Genomic DNA, 20,578 nt, shown 5'->3' on the forward strand with positions numbered 1-20,578 from the left:
ACGTAGGCACGTAGGGGGCAGACCAGGGACCACCCTAGCGGTGCACGTGGGGTGAATAACATATCGGCAAAGGGTTGATGGATGGTTGCTGAATATTTGAGAATGTTCCGCGCGACTCGACATGCTTATTTGATTGAGATTGTGTATTTTCAAAGAAGCTAGTGAGACGCAGAGATTATTAAAATAGATACAAGAGTCACACAGTGGTTTGCGTTCGAGCTCACCTTGAGTATGAGCCACGGATTGGCTCGAAACGTATTACGTACATTTCGACTATAAATTTGTATACACGGTATCTAATCTAAATAATGTTTTCAAATAGTAGGAAACTGAATTTATATAAGTGATATGTAATTTCAAACTCGGTTTCCATAACATATTTTTATTGGGTTCTTAGGTAACTCTCAAATACACACTTTCTCAAAGCAGCAATGTAAGCAAAATTATTTTAATTACTTAAAAATATTTGTCCTGAGCATCTATAGCTGAGACTATAAATTTTTATATTGCTCAGTGTGAACTAGCACCATCATTTATGAGACAAAAGCGCAAGTTTCTAAAGTGTCAATTGTATTTAATGATATGTCGCGTAAAATCTATTAAAACGGCTTATGTTCAGCTTTCGCTAAACAACAATGACTCACTTTTTGCTAAATCAAACTCTCTACGAGTTAATAATCGTAGAAATAAAAACTTGTTCAATTTGCATTATAATGACACTTTTGTTTGTTTGCCTTGTCGGTGAACGTAGACCTCTTCGGTGTAAAATGGCCATTGAGCAATTCGATTAGATCATCGTAACCTGTTGCTTCAACATCCTTTGGGGTCGCGAGATTTTTCAGTAGCCGATATGGGTCGTCCGAAAGATGGGTACCTGTTCAATCAGTATCGCTATCTGTTTACTTGCGAAAATGTGCCATTCTTGTGAATTGGGCTTTTTAAGACCGCGTGGGACAGCCTCTTCAGCCAATAAGATGTACGGAGGTGCAAGGAAACAAGCGAATGCAACGAGTGGTCGTTTATTATCGAGATGACAATAAACAGATATTAAGGTACGTAGATGATGTTATACACATCCACATCAGGATCACCCGTTTATTACGGTCAAATCGAAATACATATAGGTTCATATTATTACGTCGATGACTATATTATTTAAAGACCCAACTTATCTACCCGCACTATACCTTTTTGGATCTGCTACGACACATTTAATGTAATTCAAAGAATATCATTCTAATACCTAGGTACTCATAATCGACGTTCTTTTTGTCAAATTGCCATGGCTTGGATAGTATGTGTGGGATTCGATTTGTAGCATTCGAACATGGCGGATATAGACAATACCTAATTTTGCTATTTCTGTTTCTTTGGCTAGTTGAAGTATAATTTTGATAGTGTTTTATGCGGCGATTAACCTTAACAGTGAACAGTGATCACAAAATTCTATATTGCTCTCGTGTCTGACATTTTTTAATGCGCAAATTGTCTCCACGTGGTTTCCGGAATTTTACTATCAAGTTGCAAAAACTACAACCACCGTACAACGTCCCTCTCAAAGAGAGTTTACTTTGACACTGGCGAAATTGTCCTATTAATTAGGACAGAAAAGCCATATTTTAAAAGAGAAGAAGAAGAAGAGTATGTGTGAGCTAATGTCAAACTGTGCATTATTATCGGCTCAAGACAAATTAAATTCAAGCTAAGACTGGTGTTTACTCACAACAGCAGCCAGTCCTTTTAATCCCAGATGTAAGGATTGCAATGCATATCAAATTTTTATATAAATGTGAAGTTAGGTAGCAATCGCCCTAAAAACAACTCCGACGTTTACTTTTACGAACGTTGTATTTTACCAAGTAACATAAAAAATAACTGTACAATAATAAGCGAAGTGCGTTAAGTGAAATCGATGGTGCCTTGGATAAACGCATCCGCGTCGGCGCGACAAAGTGGTACGTCGCTGTCGCGTGTCGCGGGGAATATTAACAGCTCCAGCCACGGGACAGATGTCGCGATACCACGCCTGTCGCAAGAGTTCAGACTACGTTGTTTGGATGTCGAAATATTAGCGTAACCCTCCCCGTGGGAAGACACAGAGTTTTTTTTTGAGGTTATGAAAAAATAACCGTTAAATGTTCCTGCATCATTGTCTACTTTTCGATTGCTTTTTGCATGAAAAGTTTTGATGAACTTAAAGAAAATACTAGTAAAGCAAAAAATAATAATGAAGTGTCCCGAGTGACCAACTACTTCTGCGATAGAAAATCATATAAAAAAACTACCGTATTTGTTTAACAGTTTACCTGATATCATCCGCTCAGAAACTTACAAAAACAAGTTTAAAAAGATCCTTAAAAATATTTAAGTAAGTACTTATTAGAAACTCTTCCATAAGACAGTAACATATTTGTAACAATATAAAAAACATGTAATTATAAATTACACATTATATTATTTTATATTTTTATAGAGACTGTATCCTGCAGAAAAACTGTGTAAACAGTTTTGCAGAGCTGTATGCAAAAAAAAACTACGTAAAAAGAATGTCAAATAAATCCTTTTAGAGATAATGTAAAGAGGGCCTCTTTATTTCAATATGAAACTTTGTGATAAGTTAGGTAGGTATGACTTACGATTACTTCAAATTCTGATCTGATAAGGTATTTACAAATTCTAGCTAATCAATATAGGCACTCAAATGATCATCACATCACAAACCGTTTATGAAACTGCAATGTCGGGAAAGAACAATGGCTAATGCCGCGTCTACAAAATTAGCAATTTGAAATTTCAGGGTTGGTAGGTATATAATAAACACACAGTTTAATTTTAACGCTCTCCTGCAAAATTTTTTTCTAGTCAGATTACACGGCATTAGGCATTGTTGGTTACTCAGCATCGCATATCCTCGAAAACAGGAGATCTAGTTCCATATACCAATATTTTACGAGCATAATTATTTAAAGAGAACCGCATAAAAGCAGTTGGAAGTTCATTGCACAGAATATAATACCCATAAACGACAAGACGGCGACATAAATATAGTAGTCATAAAATCCCGGCCATGGTTGTGTAGCAGACTCCATATATTATTGCCTTATTTGTTACTTGATTATAGGAAATAGTCTCTATGAGAACAAATTTTCTTTCACTTTTCCATAATATGCATTTTCCATTAATTCAGCTTATTAAATACACTGTTTTAATCAATTCGTTCATCAGTTTCTTTATATATCATAATATACTATTAAGTTGCTGTTTATAGAAATAAGCATTAATAAAATCAAAACTCGGTTTCCGCACGCGTTGAAGTAGTGACATCTCTGGAAACGCAGTGTCATCAGGTTATTGTTAAAAAGTTTAAATCACGCTGCATACAAGTGTAGTTATAAAGTAAAGTAGAAAGTTTAGCTATTTGACTATAGATGGCATTATTACTGAGCTGAGGCCGTGACTGTGGCGACCTCTAGTGAGGAGCGGTGCGTGTGTGTCAAGTTATGGGTTATCGGGCTATATTCGGAGAGGTTCCACTACTCACTAGTAGATGGCGCTATTTTTCTAATTTAATGAAACCATCTGAGAGTAATTAGAAGTAATTTTATTCTCCTTTTGTGATTTTACAGGCAAAAGCAACTAAAACCAAGCCTAATAGGACTATTGGTTTGATTTACTAGCAAAGCGTACATAAGTAACTTAAAATATTTACAAAAAATGCGTAGGCTAAGAAACTCTTCTAAGGCTTCCCATGTTTTCCTGAAAATCCCATTAAATCCTTTCTCCAATCCTGATATCCTTCCATTTCCTGTTCCTCGTGCTGCCGTAGGCAATTTTGATTGTAAAATCCATAGGAAAGCACTGAAGTTTCCTGAAATATAAATTTATTTGAAATCGCTCTAATGATATCCTGGATATAGCATTCTTGTAAAAAATACAAGTTAGATCTGAGTACTTTTACTTTAATCTCATCTTAATAGTGACTCTGATACAGAATAAATAGGTTTAGTTCGGATCAAACACTCAAATGAGTCAAAACTAGTCCTTTCAGTTTGAGAATTTTAACCCGAGGGCTGAAATTTTGTAAAGGCTAATATTAATAATTGTTTGGTATTTATAATCAAAATCTTTATAAATTCCATCCCTCCTGACTTAGTACAGTATGTCTATATGATAAATACCCAAATAAACCCTATAGATTTTGATCAGATAACAAAGTGAAATTTTCAGGAGTGTCAAATTTTGCAGGTTGAATAGACTTTATGATTAAGCTTCGATCCATGTTTTCATTATAAATCTGTTCTTTCTGCTGTCCATATACTATAATTAAACATAAATTACCTCATACAATTGACCAAATAAATCGCTATTAACGTTTGAAAATTTCCTTACTATGGAGTATTTTGCCTAAGACATTTTCACTATTAGATTTATCTATAAGTATGAAATTCTTATTAAGTTCTTACCTGAAAACGTCGTGAACAATTATAGGAGTAAAAATGTGTCGTTCCAATTGGAATTTCTTGACATCCCATAGTAGTGAGGAAAATTAACCTATAAATGGAAACGTTTTTGGTCCATTATTTCTTGGATTTTATCTGAAACATAAAAATAATCTTAGTACATAATAGAGGCTACTATTTTACACAAGGAAAATACACTTTACCAGAAAAACAGCTTTTCTTTCGGAAATAATCATAGCAAAACGGTTCGAATAAAGCATAGACTTACCTCTGTCTTGATGTGTCATTTTTCCACCGTTGAAAGGGTTTTGCACTAAACTAATACTTGATTTTGGTAGTTTAGGAGTTTAACTAGTAACTTCAATAATTATAATTGCATTTTGTTTAGTATTTGATATCAAATTCTAGTTAGACTTTCGAGTATCGTTTACTTGACAACAGCTGGTTCGAGCTGTCTGAGATACGGTTTTAGTAAACATTAATGCGCCTAAGAGCTAGTCCGTTTAGAAATTTCATGTATTTTTCAGCTAAAATTCGATATTTAATTATTAACATAAATAATTTAAATTCAAATTATGTAATATTTTATTTGTATAATGTTTCCTAACTTGAAAATTTTACAGCCAATAAGGAACGTGAGATTTATAAATAGCCAATCGGAGACCGAATATAGGCTTGACGAGAAGAAGTCTATTAGAAATTACCATTGAAATAATTTTTTACCACTTTTTAGGGTAACGTTTCATGTTTCTACAGGCTTTTCTTTGACTTGCTCTGTTTATGTATTTATTCATTTATTTGTTTGTTTGTTTAGATGTCTGTTTGTTTGGATCGAATCTTGGGAGCTGGGTTTGGCCAGCTTCCGACGCAGGTTTGATTGACTTTGGGTTTGGCGTACTTGTGTGGGATTGGTGACAGCACTGTGCTCTGGGATGCAGCGGTTTTAAGAGTATCAACGAGCACAGTCAACAAAACAACAAAAATCACATAAATTGTACTAAAAATACGAAATGAAGATTTTTCGACTAACTACAGGAATAATTGTCTTGTCAAGTCAATTGGGAAAGCAGTTGATTCTCTTAGCAAGTTGATACTTTGCACTGGGCAAATGTGGGGGGCTGGAGCCCGGGCCTTTGCGTTCTGAAAGGAGGCCGGAGCCCAGCGGTGGGACGTGTATCGGTTTGCATGATGATGATGATGAATTTGTTCAGTGTTGGAGTTTTCGATTTGTTGATGGCAATACAGGAGGAGTAGTAGGGAGGTGTAAGTAAGATATGTTTGAGAACCCCGTTTCCGGGAAGAATGGAAGTTTCTAGAAGCCTCGAGGTTATAAAAAGCGATGCGCGAGCGGGCTCGCTCACTTTTACTTTTCCTTCTTCGGCTCTCGGCGCGTAAGCAGAAACTCTGCCCGTCATCAGGTATGTGGCTTCAGGTTTTGTCAAATCTCCCATTTTGTGAGTTTCTTGTTTAATTCTTATTGGAAAATAGCAATGAGATACTGTTGGTTTCCTAGCAGGATTTCTCGTTATTTTCTGTAGTTTGCTTGTTTAATTATCCCTGTAATCGTCGGTTGTTGGGCGTGTCCCGGCACGTGGCCGCAGTGGTCTCTGGGTGCCTGCAGTGTGGGTCCTGGTTGAGAATGTGGCGCCCTATTCAGATCGCGACTGAAGCTGGGTGCTTGTTGCATTTTCTTCCAAGGATTCGCGTTGTCGGTATTCGGACTATGTAGCGTGCTAGCGTGGCGTGTCTGGATATGCTTCACGACTGCCTTTGGGTTAAAGAAAGTTCTAGAACGTAGATTCATTCCTAGAATTGCTCACAAATTGGGCGTGGCTCCTATTGTTTTTGATACAAATGGGACTGCCGTGGTTGGCACTATCTGAAGGCTGCTTCAACCTCCGTGCCAAACCGCTAGGCAGGGTTGAGATTCTCTCGCGAAGTGTAGAATTAGGCAGGTCCATATAGTTTGATCTAGATTTCCGCGATTAATTATTATTGGTGCGAAATAGGGAGTGTAATTTAGCTAGGAGCGTGATGCATGTTGTGTGTAGTGAAAAATAGGCATTTTGTGATGTGTTTGTGTAGCGTTGTGAATACCAGGTGGGATTGTTTATTTACCTTATCAGGTAAATAAGAGGTAAGTGAGCATGCTTTTGTATGGTTAGGAAGTATGTCAGATTTGGGAGAAGTTTTTGGTTCCATCCTACCTCAATCCTGTCTGTCAGAAGGTTCTTTCCTTATTAGATTATAGAAATCCTTGTTAAAAGTCATAATGGAACCGAGAACTTTCTTAAATCAGACTATACTGCATTAGGGCGTGAGAACTGTAGGAAAATCTTTAGGGAAACCTAGGGACCATGTGTTTAATCTTACCTTTTGTGTGTTTTATATGTGAGAATGCACTGCGAATGCGTTTTCTGATCATAATTTTGCTTCATTGTATGGATGGGATAGTGTCTATCACGAGAATTACTATCTACATCTCTCACAAGTCTAACATTGAAAGACCTATCTGAGCTAAGAATTATTTGCCTCGAGAACGACATAACCCATTCAGACAATTATTTTGTGTCCTGTGACATGTTTTGCTCTATTATTACTTATATTATATGGTATCTATGCATCATATCACACCATATACCTACACTCACTTCACACTGTAACTTGTTAGTTATTTATTGTGTAGCTCTGAATGGATTAGAATCGGCTTATACAGCATTCTATGAACTTTCAGAGTGAGGTAATTGTGAGAACTGTAGTCTCTGTAGACTAATATTGCGCAGTATTGGGTTACAGAGATGAGGTAATGCGGAGCTGCCTTAATTTCATAATATTTACAATCCATAAAGTCTTATCTGGGTGCTTATTGTCCAGTAAGCGATCATAACTCATCAGTGTTTTATTTTAGGGCTCCATTGGGCTATTACCTGGCCCAACTAGAGTCTGAATTTCGTCATGTTCGAGGTTGGCTCTAATAGCTTACTTTGGGCGTGTCGGGTTCTTACTGATTAGGTGGAAGGCTTGTGAACGGTAATCCTAGTGATTGTTTGTCACCGGCTATTTCACCCGTATTTGTAGTCTATTAGTGAAGGCAGATTGGAGAATGAATAATGGTTTATTACACTTGAGCTGAGTTAGGCTGACCGGCCATCAGTAAAACCTGTGTAATTTAACATTTTCAAGCTCTAAGCTGAAGTCATCACTAAGAGATGGTGCTTGATTGGGCCTCCCTCTGGGACCCCCAATAGCGTAATAGCTCTTAACTTAAAAGCTTGCTTTGTGATGTCAGAGAATCTCAGATTGGATCTGGATTCCCTGTTATGACAAGGTGAGATCTGTCCTCTTGTGTCTTCAAACATATTATGACCATTTATTGGACTAATATGTACACCTATGATCTATGACTACTTGCTTTGTGAAGTTGGGGAAGCTCCAGGTAAGGTACTGGTTATCTGAGTAAATGAGTTTTATGCAATGCTTATCATTTATCTCATGGCAATTCCTTTTGTCTATCATAACCCTACCGCTCCTTGTGAGTAACCTGATTCATAATGATATTAAACTTTATGTGTTCAGGCATTGTAGCTGAACTCTACATCCAATTTTACTAAAATGCTTATTCATGTGTTTGTGTACTGTGTATGTATACACGGATATTCACAGCACACTATACAAATCTGTGGTGGTATGGTGTCATGTCATCTACAACTTTTATATCTAATTTCCTCACTTTGAATAATTGGGTTGGCTGTGGGTTGCATTTCAAAGTAGTCATGACATTGTTGATACTTACATTGGTAAGCGGAGATGCTTGATGAAAAGATTTGTCTTCCTTATGGCTCCATATTGTTTGAGTGTGGACACTTACTTCAGGGTTGATATGTTATTATATCACCACAACCTTACTTCTTGTTCAGGACGACTGGGATGGTTGTGGGCCGCATTCCAAAGTAGCTGTGTCATTGTTGATACTTACATTAGTAAGCGGAGATGCTCAGTGAAAAGTGGCTTGCCGTCTCAACCCCCCGACTGTTCTGGGCAAAACCATACACTTGTCATGTCTGTTTACAGCTTGGCATTATCACAAAACTTTGTAATTCACTGGTTTTGATCTTTTTAGACATCCCAGTGGTTACACAACTAAAACCTGTGTGTATTGCACAGATATGCAGCATATGAATCAAGCATTGGTTGGATTGGATGTGTTTCCTTCCACCTTTTTACTATTTTTGGAATTGGGTTTACTCATTCCATCTAATCTGTCCTCTTTTGAGTTGACTAGCACCGCAGTTAGTGCAGTAAATGTAAATCATCCTCCGGGTTATTTTACCAATCGCAGGCGAGTGTAAGGAGGGGACAGGGGGCTAGGAAGGTGGTCCCCCGGGCCTCCGTGGAGGCCCGTTAATTTCTTTCAGTCAACTCTTATCCTTTCCCGACCCTTTACACACTCTACTTACTTACTCACCCATATTACACTCTATTTTCCATATTACACTCTATTTTCACACTATACTAGTTATATGTATTGAATTCCAAGTATCTCTAGCTTTAAATAACTTAATTTAGACACATTTATTGCGCCCTGATAGATATCTTGCTTATTACAGACATACCACATAAAAGATCATTGGGATTACTAAAACAAAAAAGTACACAACGTAGGATCCTAACTGTTAGATGATCACAACTTATTATGGCCAATTTAATTAATATTTTCCTTTAACATAATGTATTATTATCTAATATTATGTATAAGGAAAATTCTCTCCATTAAAAGGGAGAAAGAGAGAGACGGGGTTTCCCCTCTCTACCACTCATCCACATTGCTCTCTGGTGTAGGGCCCCATCCAGTACAGTTGTCTTGGAAAATATTCACAAACAGACGTTGATCACTTCCGCAATGTAAAATAAGATAGGTAACTAAATACATTTTTTGAGAGATTTGTTTATGTACTTACAAAAAATCAGGGTAGTACAAAAATACCCTTGAAGTGGTAACATACAAAGTTTACCTAAAGTACGTAAAGGAGTTATATAGTGTAGTTGGACAACCGCAACTATATGTGACTGAAACGTCGAGGTAAATAGTGGATGTAATAATAACAAGAGTAAAAATCGCGATCGACAGTTCGAAACAATGTAAAGTGTTCCAATTTATCGTATTAGTATAGAGATTCCTTCTTGTGCAGCCAAATTCTGTGCAATACAATGCCAGGCTGATAGGGGCACATCTACGGTTTGCGTGAAAATTGTCGCCGCGATACGATCTCGCGGCCCGACCGCGCCCGATACGATCCGGAAACGAACCACCTAACCTTAATACTCGGCTTTCTCCTGGAGATAAAATTTTTATGTCCCTGCTGACATACCACGTAAGGACAAAAGCTTACGAGTACGAGATTAAGAGAAACTCAAATGGCACAAACCGAATCTAGAATCGCGGTTTCTGACTAGCGGAACGCATAATGTACTTAGTAAAAGTAAGGGCGTACCTGCTTGGAAAGCATATTTCTCTTCAGATGTCTTTCAAGTGAATATCCAACCTATTATGTTAAATTATCCGACAGTGACAAACAGTTATGATCATGGAAACACCTACGGTTTCGGAATTATTCATTGGCCAGTCTGAGCTGCCATCTCTTCTGTTTAGACAGTAGAAATGGTATGTATAAATCACGAGGCGTACGGTTGTAAAGATGACAAAAATATCAATTTATTTGCTGATTTCATCTTGCTTTGTTCAAACAAAGCGCATGGAAACGTAGATAAAATTTAATTTGATAGCTTATTATTTATTTTAACAGATACGAGTATTTTACGACAGAACAAAATACTTGAGTTCAGCAGTGTGAGATATTTTTCCTGCTTGGTCAAGTCAAGAACTGAAATTGCAATATGAAAAACAAAACACTATTTAATTAACGAAAAATTGAGCTGTGGTTCTTTACTTCAACGATGACTTTCAGTACCTTATTAAAGTAGAACACCGGATTACTCGCGTATAATAAATACAATCGAACGATTGTTATTCGATATTATTAGCATCAGACAATCATAAGATTGCAATAGGTATTACCAGTAGGTACTTTAGAAATATGTACTATCAAATATTAATTACCTACGTTTAATATCTGGGTAGTTAGTTTCCTAAACACGACATTTTAGGTACTTATAGCTAAAATTATTGCCTATCATCAAAATGAAACCCAAACTTCATTTGACGTCTGACTCTCAATTCCCACATTCATTTAGTTCATAACGGCGAATGGAATTGCAGAACAGTTCGGTCGAATCCCATGACGATTCATCTGGCTGGTAGATGTGCCTCGCGATTGCACTGAGGCGAAGAATCGAAGCCTTTCTCTTAGTAACAAATGAGTCGGGATGCGGCGTGATTTACTTATTCAAATCCGATCCCTGTGATGCCGGTCACGTCTCCCTACCTCGTAATTGAGGCACGAAGTCGAGGTGTTGCTGATCTGTGATCTCTAGCTTTACACTAGTTATTAACTCGTGAATGAGCAACGGATTTGGACTGTGAAAGCGTATCGTATTTGCATATTTGTTGTTCTTTGTCGGTCCATGGCACTAAAATGCGACAGGCTATTTAGAGGGATTTGTTCCGGTAAGAATGAATGCGTCTTAAATTATCTGATTTCTTATTTATCTCAACGAGAGTGTGTTTCAGAATACATTAGTTTTTATAGTGTGGTAGCGAAATATTTACGAGTAGATGAAGATTGTGGAAGAAACTTGCTACTCATCTATATCATAAAGTTAGAATTCCTAGACAGGTATCATCTGGTGTCATTGTACTTTTAGTTATTGTTTCCTTGAGACATCTACTACATATTTTGTCATAGAGATGAGTACGTTTTGTTAATAGACCTGGGTAGTGGCTACCTTAAGACCGCAACTATTCCATCCCGAACTGCTCAACTATTCCATTAAACATAGTAAGCAAATAAAATTATTTTGAGTCGAGGTGATTTGTATTACACGCCATCGAGGAAATAAGAGGGTGACGTTGCTCACTAACCTTTGAAGTTCATAGGTGAAATTTCCAATACCTTCTTGTTTAATATAACGCAATTTGCATAGCAATTGATTATTTCAAAATACGCTCCGTACCCCGTAATATTGTCAGTTGTTGAGAATTCCCAACACCCGAGGCACACGTACTGATGCGTTGCGTTGCTGATGATTGCTTAAAGTTCAGTCACGAACGTGGATAATTTGCAAGTTTTGACATTTGATTGTATGATCGCATTGTAGATTACACCGTGTTAGAATCGTTGTAGCCTTCCGCCTGCGGTGCTTGCCACTCCCGAAGACTGCTGATTGGTGGATTTCTACATAATGAGTAAGTTAAGGCGTTAAGAATAACATGTATGGTGTATGTTTGTAGCAATTCATTATCCGGAAGACTTCCACCGTTGAACGAAAATGCTTCGAATGCCACAATAACTAATAGCTTGTGACAGACCTGCATGCACCGGTTATCCACAACTCTCGCGATGTATGTATGTCTGTACGTAAACTCTTTACTGTACAAAAGAAAAGAAACAAAACACTTTTTAATGAAAATTTGCACTTTAAAGTTGAATATTTCGCAAACATGTCACTGAATCAAAAAATCGTCTTAGAAACCCCGAATGGTTTTAAAAGACCTATCCAACGATACCCCACACTATAAGGTTGGATGAGAAAAAAATCACCCCCACTTTACGTCAATGGGAGGAACCCCAAAAAAATTTTTTTGAATTTTTTATTGTTCTATTTTGTTGGCATATTTATCGTGCAAAATTACAGCTTTCTAACATTGATAGTCCCTGAGCAAAGCCGCGGACGGACAGACAGACAGACATGGCGAAACTATAAGGGTTCCATTATTGCCATTTTGGCTCCGGAACCCTAAAAACGTGTCTATCTGTCTCTCAAAGGGCCGGCAACGCACCTGTGATACCCCTCGTGTTGACAGGTGTCCATGGGCGGTGGTGATTACTTCCCACCAGGCGACCCGCATGTTCGTTTTCCCCCTCTTAATTATATTAAAAAAACTCATCCTAAGTATTTAATCCCGAAGATCCTAATTAAACATGCCTTTTTGCGATCAAGTTCAGTATTTGAACAATGCGTCGGCTGGTCCGCATGCTCACGTGTAGCTAGCATGCGTCAGATCACCAAACCATGTAATTACCAGAACGGGACTCCTTTGTCCCTTTATCCCCGCGCAAATACAACATTATGTGATTAGGACATTTCAAAGGGCGGCCCTTGCCTCATTAGCATTAGCGAAAGGGTTGCTATTTTAAAGCCTGATAAATGAATATACTTTGATTTGTAATTCAACGAACACAAACTAACTTTTTTTATTGATGACGGACGATCAATCATGAATGTTTTGATGCAAATGTACATAATTGCAGTTTATTTTTGTTTTTATATACATCGTGATGAGGTCATTTAAGGTTGAAAATTATTAAAAAGTATTAAAATGTCGTTGAAAGTCTTCTTGCCACATCGTTCCGCCATTAGATCTACAAAATTCTTCAAACAAATCAAAATACATACATAATGAGGGCTATCGTTTTTTGTCTCACTAGATGGCGCACTGTTGCGTGAGGTTTTTAAGTATGGCTTTCAAAGTCTGTTATTTATTACAAAGTGAAAACAAAGTTTAGATTAAAATCATATTTAATACACCTTAAAACCGTACCATATAAATATCGAGCATGCCACAGTGTTCCATAGTCCCCATTTTGTTCGGAAAAAAGGGAGGACAAAGGTTTCCGAAAGACAAAACTGTCTCAAAACACAGACATTAATTTCCCCGGAACGCATATTTGCCATAATTAATTTCAGATATTGCAAAATATTCACAAAATTACTCTAATTATAAATTAACCCGCGTAGCTCACCCAAAAACTATGAGATTTGACATTTCGGAGACCTCACGCTACACTAGCGCCTCTAGCGGCGAATTCATACGCGTTAGCCCTCATTGTGATTTTCGAGCGAAACATTAAACTGCTCGATACTTGATAACTGTAAAGCAGCTTTAACAGATAAACTTCAACAACTTCCCACTTTTACTGTTACCCATAGATTCTTTCCATACGCTAATCTTAAGAGCTTTTGACCCCACTATCGGCATGGTGCAATTACCTTCGTAATTTATCGAAGCACTTTCAGTGCTTGGTCACTTTCGTGTTTAGTCGGGCGCTTTCGGCAATAGTCGGGCACTTTCGGTGGCGATCGGGACTGTTCGGCGGCATTTAAAGTGTAAAATTCGAACTTCGTATCTTGCTGTTCCGCTGTCGCTTTTATTATTTAATACGAGAGTGAGAGGGACGGTACCATTCGAATTCGATTTTTGAATTTCATAGTAGCTCCCCAGGTGCGCTCACGCAAACCGTTAACGTAATAACCAGCTGACTCGGAAAACAATTATTCTACTGATGTTGCACCAACGGGATTATCTGCTGTCAGATTATGGGGAACGAGCTTTTATAGAGGTAAAAGCTTCGCCTGCATGTACTTTTTGTAGTTTATCTTACCTTGCGCTTAAAATTTGCTCTATTTTTAACCTCTGACGCGAAAAGAGAAGCTTTATAGTTTTTATGCCAATGTCTGGACACATAATGGATGGACTGGTTTCGATGTGATTTTTTTTTATATGAAAACTAGTTTTATTGTGGTGGTTGTAAGAACATTCTTAAAATGCACTCGTTTCTGCATACCTTCTTACTTAATCATTAGCAGCTGTAAGACATACTCGTAACATTTAATGTCTTGTTGGTAGCTATATCGTGTTGTCATGACTAATTAAATTATTTTACGATATGGTACCATAATGGGTTGTAAATCCTTGTGTAGCTTGCAAATTGTATTTATGTACCAGCAATAGTATTTATAACTTACATTTGGTAATAACTTTTCTCTACCGCTCTACCTATTCAACCATTTAAGTCGACGCATAATACTCGTAACTATTATCTACTACTTGTCTTTCAAAAATAACCTAACCATAAAAAAACATTTTTAATATAAGCTTTTTTGGCTGACTGTACTTTTTGTTGACTGTACTTGCATTGTCACCCAAACTACATTTGCATACCAAATTTCTTATCAAACCGTTGACGAGTTCCGTCCGAGACGATCCTGGCTGGACTACTAGATTATTGTATGTCACGTTATTTACATAACTATGCCAAATTTCAAGTCAATCCGACTACAGAAAGTTGGTCGAATTTCACTTGCAAGATTTGACTACAGACAGACAGACAACGGGACAGGTGAAACTAAATAAAAGCTTGTAATAAACGACATTAAAGCTTGGCGATAACATGGACAGATACGGGTAAGAACAGGTTTAATATAAAAATACTAGTTTGATGGTTACTTACCACTGAAATCCATGAAAAATATTGTAAATCCCTTTATGTAGATATATATATTTATAGAAGATCTGCACACTTCAAACCAGTATTATACAGCACGATATTCAAGCTTTCTTTCCTTTTCCTATGAGTAAGTCAGTATCGTGTAACAAATGACAGGAGAAAAAAGTTCTTAATAATGATGATCTTTCAGCTCTTAGGGCAACTACAGTTGGAGTGCATTCCAACTGCTATACGTAACTCAGTGTTCGTTGTCAATAGATGAGGTTCAGTAGCGAATCTTCACGACGAATTTCTTGGGAAAAATAGTGTGATGGTATCCCCCTACATGCCACACCGCAGAGCTGGAGTCTGGAGTTAGGCCGCTTGTAGACGTCCGTTATTTTCACGGGACAACGGACCGTTTTTTTGCCGGACTTGCAGTGTTGTTTGGTTTAAAATGAATGTGTGTGTGCACCGGACACTTGTCCGGCGACGTAGCCATACAACGCCACAAGTCCGGCAAAAAAACGGTCAGTTGTCCGGTGAAACAACGGATGTCTACAAGCGGCCTTAGTTGTCAATAGCCATATACTACACTGCTACCACTCTCACGTTGAGCCCCTTAGTCGTTTTTTACGAAACTCACGGGAAGACATGGGTCCATCCTGTCAATCCATCTGTACCTACTGGCCTACAAATATCGTGTGATGTAATACTGGCATTGGATACCTAGTTCCTTGCATATGGCCCGATTTTTTTATCATCCACATAGATTTGGAGCTATTTTCGCTCGCATCCAATCAAAGACTCACTAACTAATAAAGCAACTATAAATGTCATTAATAGAACAATAAAGGCAGAGCCGCAGCGGAGAGGTTACGAATACGATTGTAATCTAAATTCGCTACATGTTGCCGTCGACCAGTAGGGGGCAAGGATTACTGAGAACGGTTGGTCCACAAACTACGAGAAGGCAGATTTAAAAGCAAACTAAATATGAAGAAGGAAGTACGGATATAATATTACAGAAAAACAGGTAAAATGTTTTAGAACCGGTAGAGTTTAACACGAAGATGTGAAGCGACGCGTAATCTTGTCCGTTTGTGACAAAATCGAAAAGGCATTTCAACTTTTTAAAAGGAGATAATTGGATATATGTATCTGAATATTCAAAACAAATTGTACTTATAACAAATTAAAATAACTATGTAGTTTAACTCCCTTTTCTCCATCCATTGATTAAATTTATTAGACGAATAAATGTGATGCCGTCTCTAAATTAATCAATGGGTGGTGAAACCGCCTTTTAGGATTTCAAATCAGTTTGCAAATCAACAAAACACAATCAAATTAAATGGACACTATAATCTGCACTCTAAGTCAAAGAAAGAACGCATAGCGTCTTGTCGCATGTTCAGTTAAACGATCGGTTTTAAGCTATGTTCTCTTCCCAATCTGATGGAAATGACGGCGAACTCTAATGAAGCCATAAGAGAGCCCGCCCAGTTAATGAGCAAGTCATTAGAGGCATCTGATGGGAGGATGACTGTAAGAGCAGAGGTACAGGTTCTTTAGCGGATGGGTTAGGGGTTATGCGATTGCAGAGATTTTAGTACGAGTACCATAACCTACCGATATTTTTATATTTTTTATCAGTATAAAGTGTACCAGAGCTTCTCAAGATAAAATTAGTCTACTTAAAAGTCATCTCTCTACATATAAATGTTACAAAATCTCTGAGAAGATATTGAAAAAAAATTTAGAAAAACTCAAATGAAAACAGTTCTCCGCAATCTTTAAGTTCACGCAGTTACCTGCTTAAATCGAGGATACAAATAAAATTAAATGAAGAGACAAACAAACAAGAAGCAGACGAGATCGAATATTTACTAAAACACAACTTGAAATATTTAACAAGCCAATTCCTCCAGTTCAGTCAAACGCAAACAATGAGACACCCACACAACCCTTCGCAAGCCGACTAAAGTTTGAAACTGAGATGATATGCATCGTACGAGTACATACATGCTACATAATAAGTATTATATTTAAGATTAGTAGAAGCAGGAATGATTTAGACATAGACATAAATATTTCGTTTTTTTAGCATTAGAAATAAGGTAAACAATATTGACGAGTCTTTTTATTGAAAAACGTTTTTAAAAAATCAGTAGGTAACTATTACTTATGATACCAAAAGATTGTAAATGATCATTAAGACACATCAAGATCGCTTACCTTCTTTCTAATGCAAAAAAATAAGTATAAGTATTCGATTTCAAATTTAAAATAATACCTACACAATTTACAGAAAAAAAACGTTTGATAAAGTCGAAAAGGAACTCGACTCAGCATTATGCTGCAGTAAGTACATATAATGTGCCTACTACACAGCACTGATTTTCAGTCAATACCTTCATATCTTTGCACCTAATGTGTTGGACCGGAATCAGCACAAATAAGTCTGTGCAGGAATACTTAGTGTATAATAAAAAAACTTATAACACCCCTTTTTTGCGTCAGGGGTTAAAAATTTACAGATTTATGAAAAACAGCATTTGTATTTGTGTAGGTATTTATGTTTGTTACGAATAAACTCAAATTAGAACATTAGAACGCTACATTATCCCTGAGTTACATAGGTTATATTTATTACTATAACAGGAAAAATCCTACTAAGACTTCAATAATGTAAGCCAAGGTACGCGCTGCTAAGACTACTGATGATAGAACAGAAAGCAATAAAAATATATCTACCCAACTTTATGTTTGTGTTTGTAAACTGACAAATGTACAAAAGTGTTATCTTCCTTTGATGCTGCCTGTACCACGTACAGATAATATTCTTATATGATGGCGCGTGAATATTTTATGCCTCAAAGCCTTATCTGCCCCATGCACCATGCCAACCATAAATTTTGAGAATTCAGTGTGACTCATTCGAAACTGAGGACATTAAATGCACTTGTACCGAATATGAACTGCATTACCTGTAGACTTCTGCTGGAAGTGTCATAAAAATATAGTTCTTACTATGTAAAGTGATAAGTTTGTGTGTGCGTTTTAACACTTTCATGTAAAAACGCTGGAAGGATTTAGATGAAATTGAGTATGCTGGCTGGATTTTGAAAATAACACATATGCTAACTATATGTATTTAGTCTTCTAAAGGTCTAAGGTTCAATAGGCCATAATATTTCTATCGTATTTTGTACCTGCCAGTTGCGTTTTGCCGTTTTTACAAATAAAATCACACTAATAGAATCACGGCCAGTATTGGATTACCTAAATGCAACCTCGTTATTTTTTATTTATTGGTATTCCACTATTGTAACGTACAGAAAGAAAGGCGTAATTCGAAAATCGAAGTACGTATCGTTCCGTCTCTCTGACACTTTTATACTATTAATTACAAGAGTGAGAGGGACGGTACGATACGAACTTCGATTTTCGAATTTCGGAGCAGGCCTTCAGATTTAATTCATCAGATGTATTCGATTCTTCTCTCGATTCTGAGCAAATACGTGGTACTTTCAGAATTTCAGTTATTTAATCAAAACCTTGAACGGGGAACGTCTTTCAAGTGAAGTGACACTGTCGTATACATGATACAATAATCTCCAATCTGTCACTTAAGGTAAACGTATACAGTGATCGACACACTAATGCCCAATAGACAACAACCCTGCTGTCACCTCTCTTGCAAATATGACTGCAATTAAAGTCATCAATTATTTGGACGTGACGAGTACTTGTGCGTTTACCTTATGGCATTTCGTCGGGTCACAAGCAAAGGTCACTACAAGTCACTAAATACCTACGTACAATAAAACTCGTATCTCAGTATGAAATTACTAACTAGATACGACTTCTAGAAGAGCAGTCACAGAAATTTTAGTGAGTTTTGCTTGTCAGCCGGCGATTTATTTGTTCTATTTAAGCAATAAACATTTATAACGTTTTAAAAAACAAACAACAAACATTTGCCTCTTCCAATAATTTTAGTATCATGAACGCACCCTTGTATAATAAGGGTGCATCCATTGGGGTTGCAACCCTAGGAGGGGTAAGTTCTAACATGTTCTAAGCAGAACTTAGCTGCATCGAAGATAAATGCGCATTCATCAAGTTAATTAACATGGGGTTGTAATTAATTATTTCGTCGGCCTTCTGCTTTGTGTCGTAATGTTACGACATTATTAACATGTAGTGAGGATTCTTTTATATTAGTTGAATTCATTGGAAGTTTATAATTAAAAAACAGTTACATCATATAATATAGTAGATTGTACAACAAGAGCATAAAATTAAAAAACTAATAAATATTACACTTATTGACGACCGATGGATTGATGGATGGATGGCCGAGGGGTAAGAGATCCTGCCTACGAAGCTTGAGGTCCCGGGTTCGATTCCCGGCCGGGGCAGATATTTGGACGAATAATACGAATGTTTATTCTCGGGTCTTGGATGTTTAATATGTATTTATCTATATAAGTATGTTTATCCGTTGCCTAGTGTCCATAGTGCAAGCTTTGCTTAGTTTGGGACTAGGTCAATTGGTGTCAAGTGTCCCATGATATTTTATTTATTTATTTATGTCATGGACATCAATTCACAAAGTCCTAAATTAAGCAAAGTTAGTACTTGGTATGGGTTAATTAAATACATGGGTACTTATTAAATACCTACTTAAATTAAATAGGTACATATTTAAACATCCTAGACTCAAAACTAAATAAATATACGTATTGTTCATTCAACATGTTACGATAAAAAAATCTATGTATGAAAATTTTAAATGTCCTTTATGTCTAACCATGGCCCGGCAATCCTGTCAACCTTCCCAGTCCCATAGTCCACCATTTTCTGTTGCTTCCTACATGATAATAGATTAGCGACCATGGAAAACTGTCAAATTAACACATCCTCATGGTGGTCCCATGAATGACTTTCAATTGACCGAGTCCTATTTGTAACAAAATATATGTAAATTATCTAGATAGAGGTACCTTATTATGTGTCTATTCAAAACTTTAACTAAAAATAATTTCCCAACTCATTATTCTTCGATTATTTTCAGAAATTCCTTTGCTTTCTAGAGCTTTATGACATGAATCTACAAATGTAAAAACAAAAAAACCAAGTAGGTATCATTTAATTTATTACAGCAAAACCTTGATGGCAAAAACTACTCTACACCCTTAACAATCATTTCATGATGAGTTATTTTTAATTAAGGGGTTACTCGGAGCACTGCGTGTCTGATTGATAATTATTTTTAATTTCAATAAAGCATGGCTGGTCATCATGGTTTATTAGTTTTCTTTATGAGGGGATATTAAAACCAACTGGCCAGTTACATGTTAATGGGATGCTTTTGAAAAAAGGAATAAAAAATTGCTTGGGAATAGGTAATAACCTAGTGACTTTTTACATTTTTTATATATTTTAAAAAAATGTAGAGATGAGACGTCGTGCGATTTAAAAAATCGTAAGGCCAATGTGTAATTTAATGCACAATTACGTAAGTTTCAGAAAATGTGAACCTGTTGCGAATGCAAAATTTACCTAAAGTTAACAATTTTTTTTAAGTAACTTACATTTAAATCTCTTCTCAAAGCAATTTTACATATTGTAATATATGTCCTACAAATTATATACTACGCTGTATATTTTGTTATGATAATACTTCAGCCAGTAGGTATGCATTTGACGTATTCTCTTATTGAA

At 36.7% G+C, this 20,578-nt stretch overlaps 1 protein-coding gene and 1 long non-coding RNA gene across 9 annotated transcripts in view; both read right to left on the reverse strand.

Moving 5' to 3' along the window:
- LOC141428304 (rho GTPase-activating protein 23-like) overlaps positions 1-20,578 on the reverse strand; it is a 385,604-nt gene that overhangs the window by 338,943 nt on the left and 26,083 nt on the right. The gene's annotated exons all lie outside the window — the stretch shown is intronic.
- Positions 3,585-7,797, reverse strand: LOC141427838 (uncharacterized). Its single transcript, XR_012451371.1, has 3 exons — positions 4,729-7,797; positions 4,464-4,595; positions 3,585-3,868 (listed from the first exon to the last, which is right to left on the reverse strand). It is a non-coding gene; the product is annotated as an uncharacterized lncRNA (long non-coding RNA).

The sequence above is a fragment of the Choristoneura fumiferana genome, chromosome 5 (genome assembly GCF_025370935.1).
Source record: "Choristoneura fumiferana chromosome 5, NRCan_CFum_1, whole genome shotgun sequence".
Classification (NCBI taxonomy): Eukaryota; Metazoa; Arthropoda; class Insecta; order Lepidoptera; family Tortricidae; genus Choristoneura; species Choristoneura fumiferana.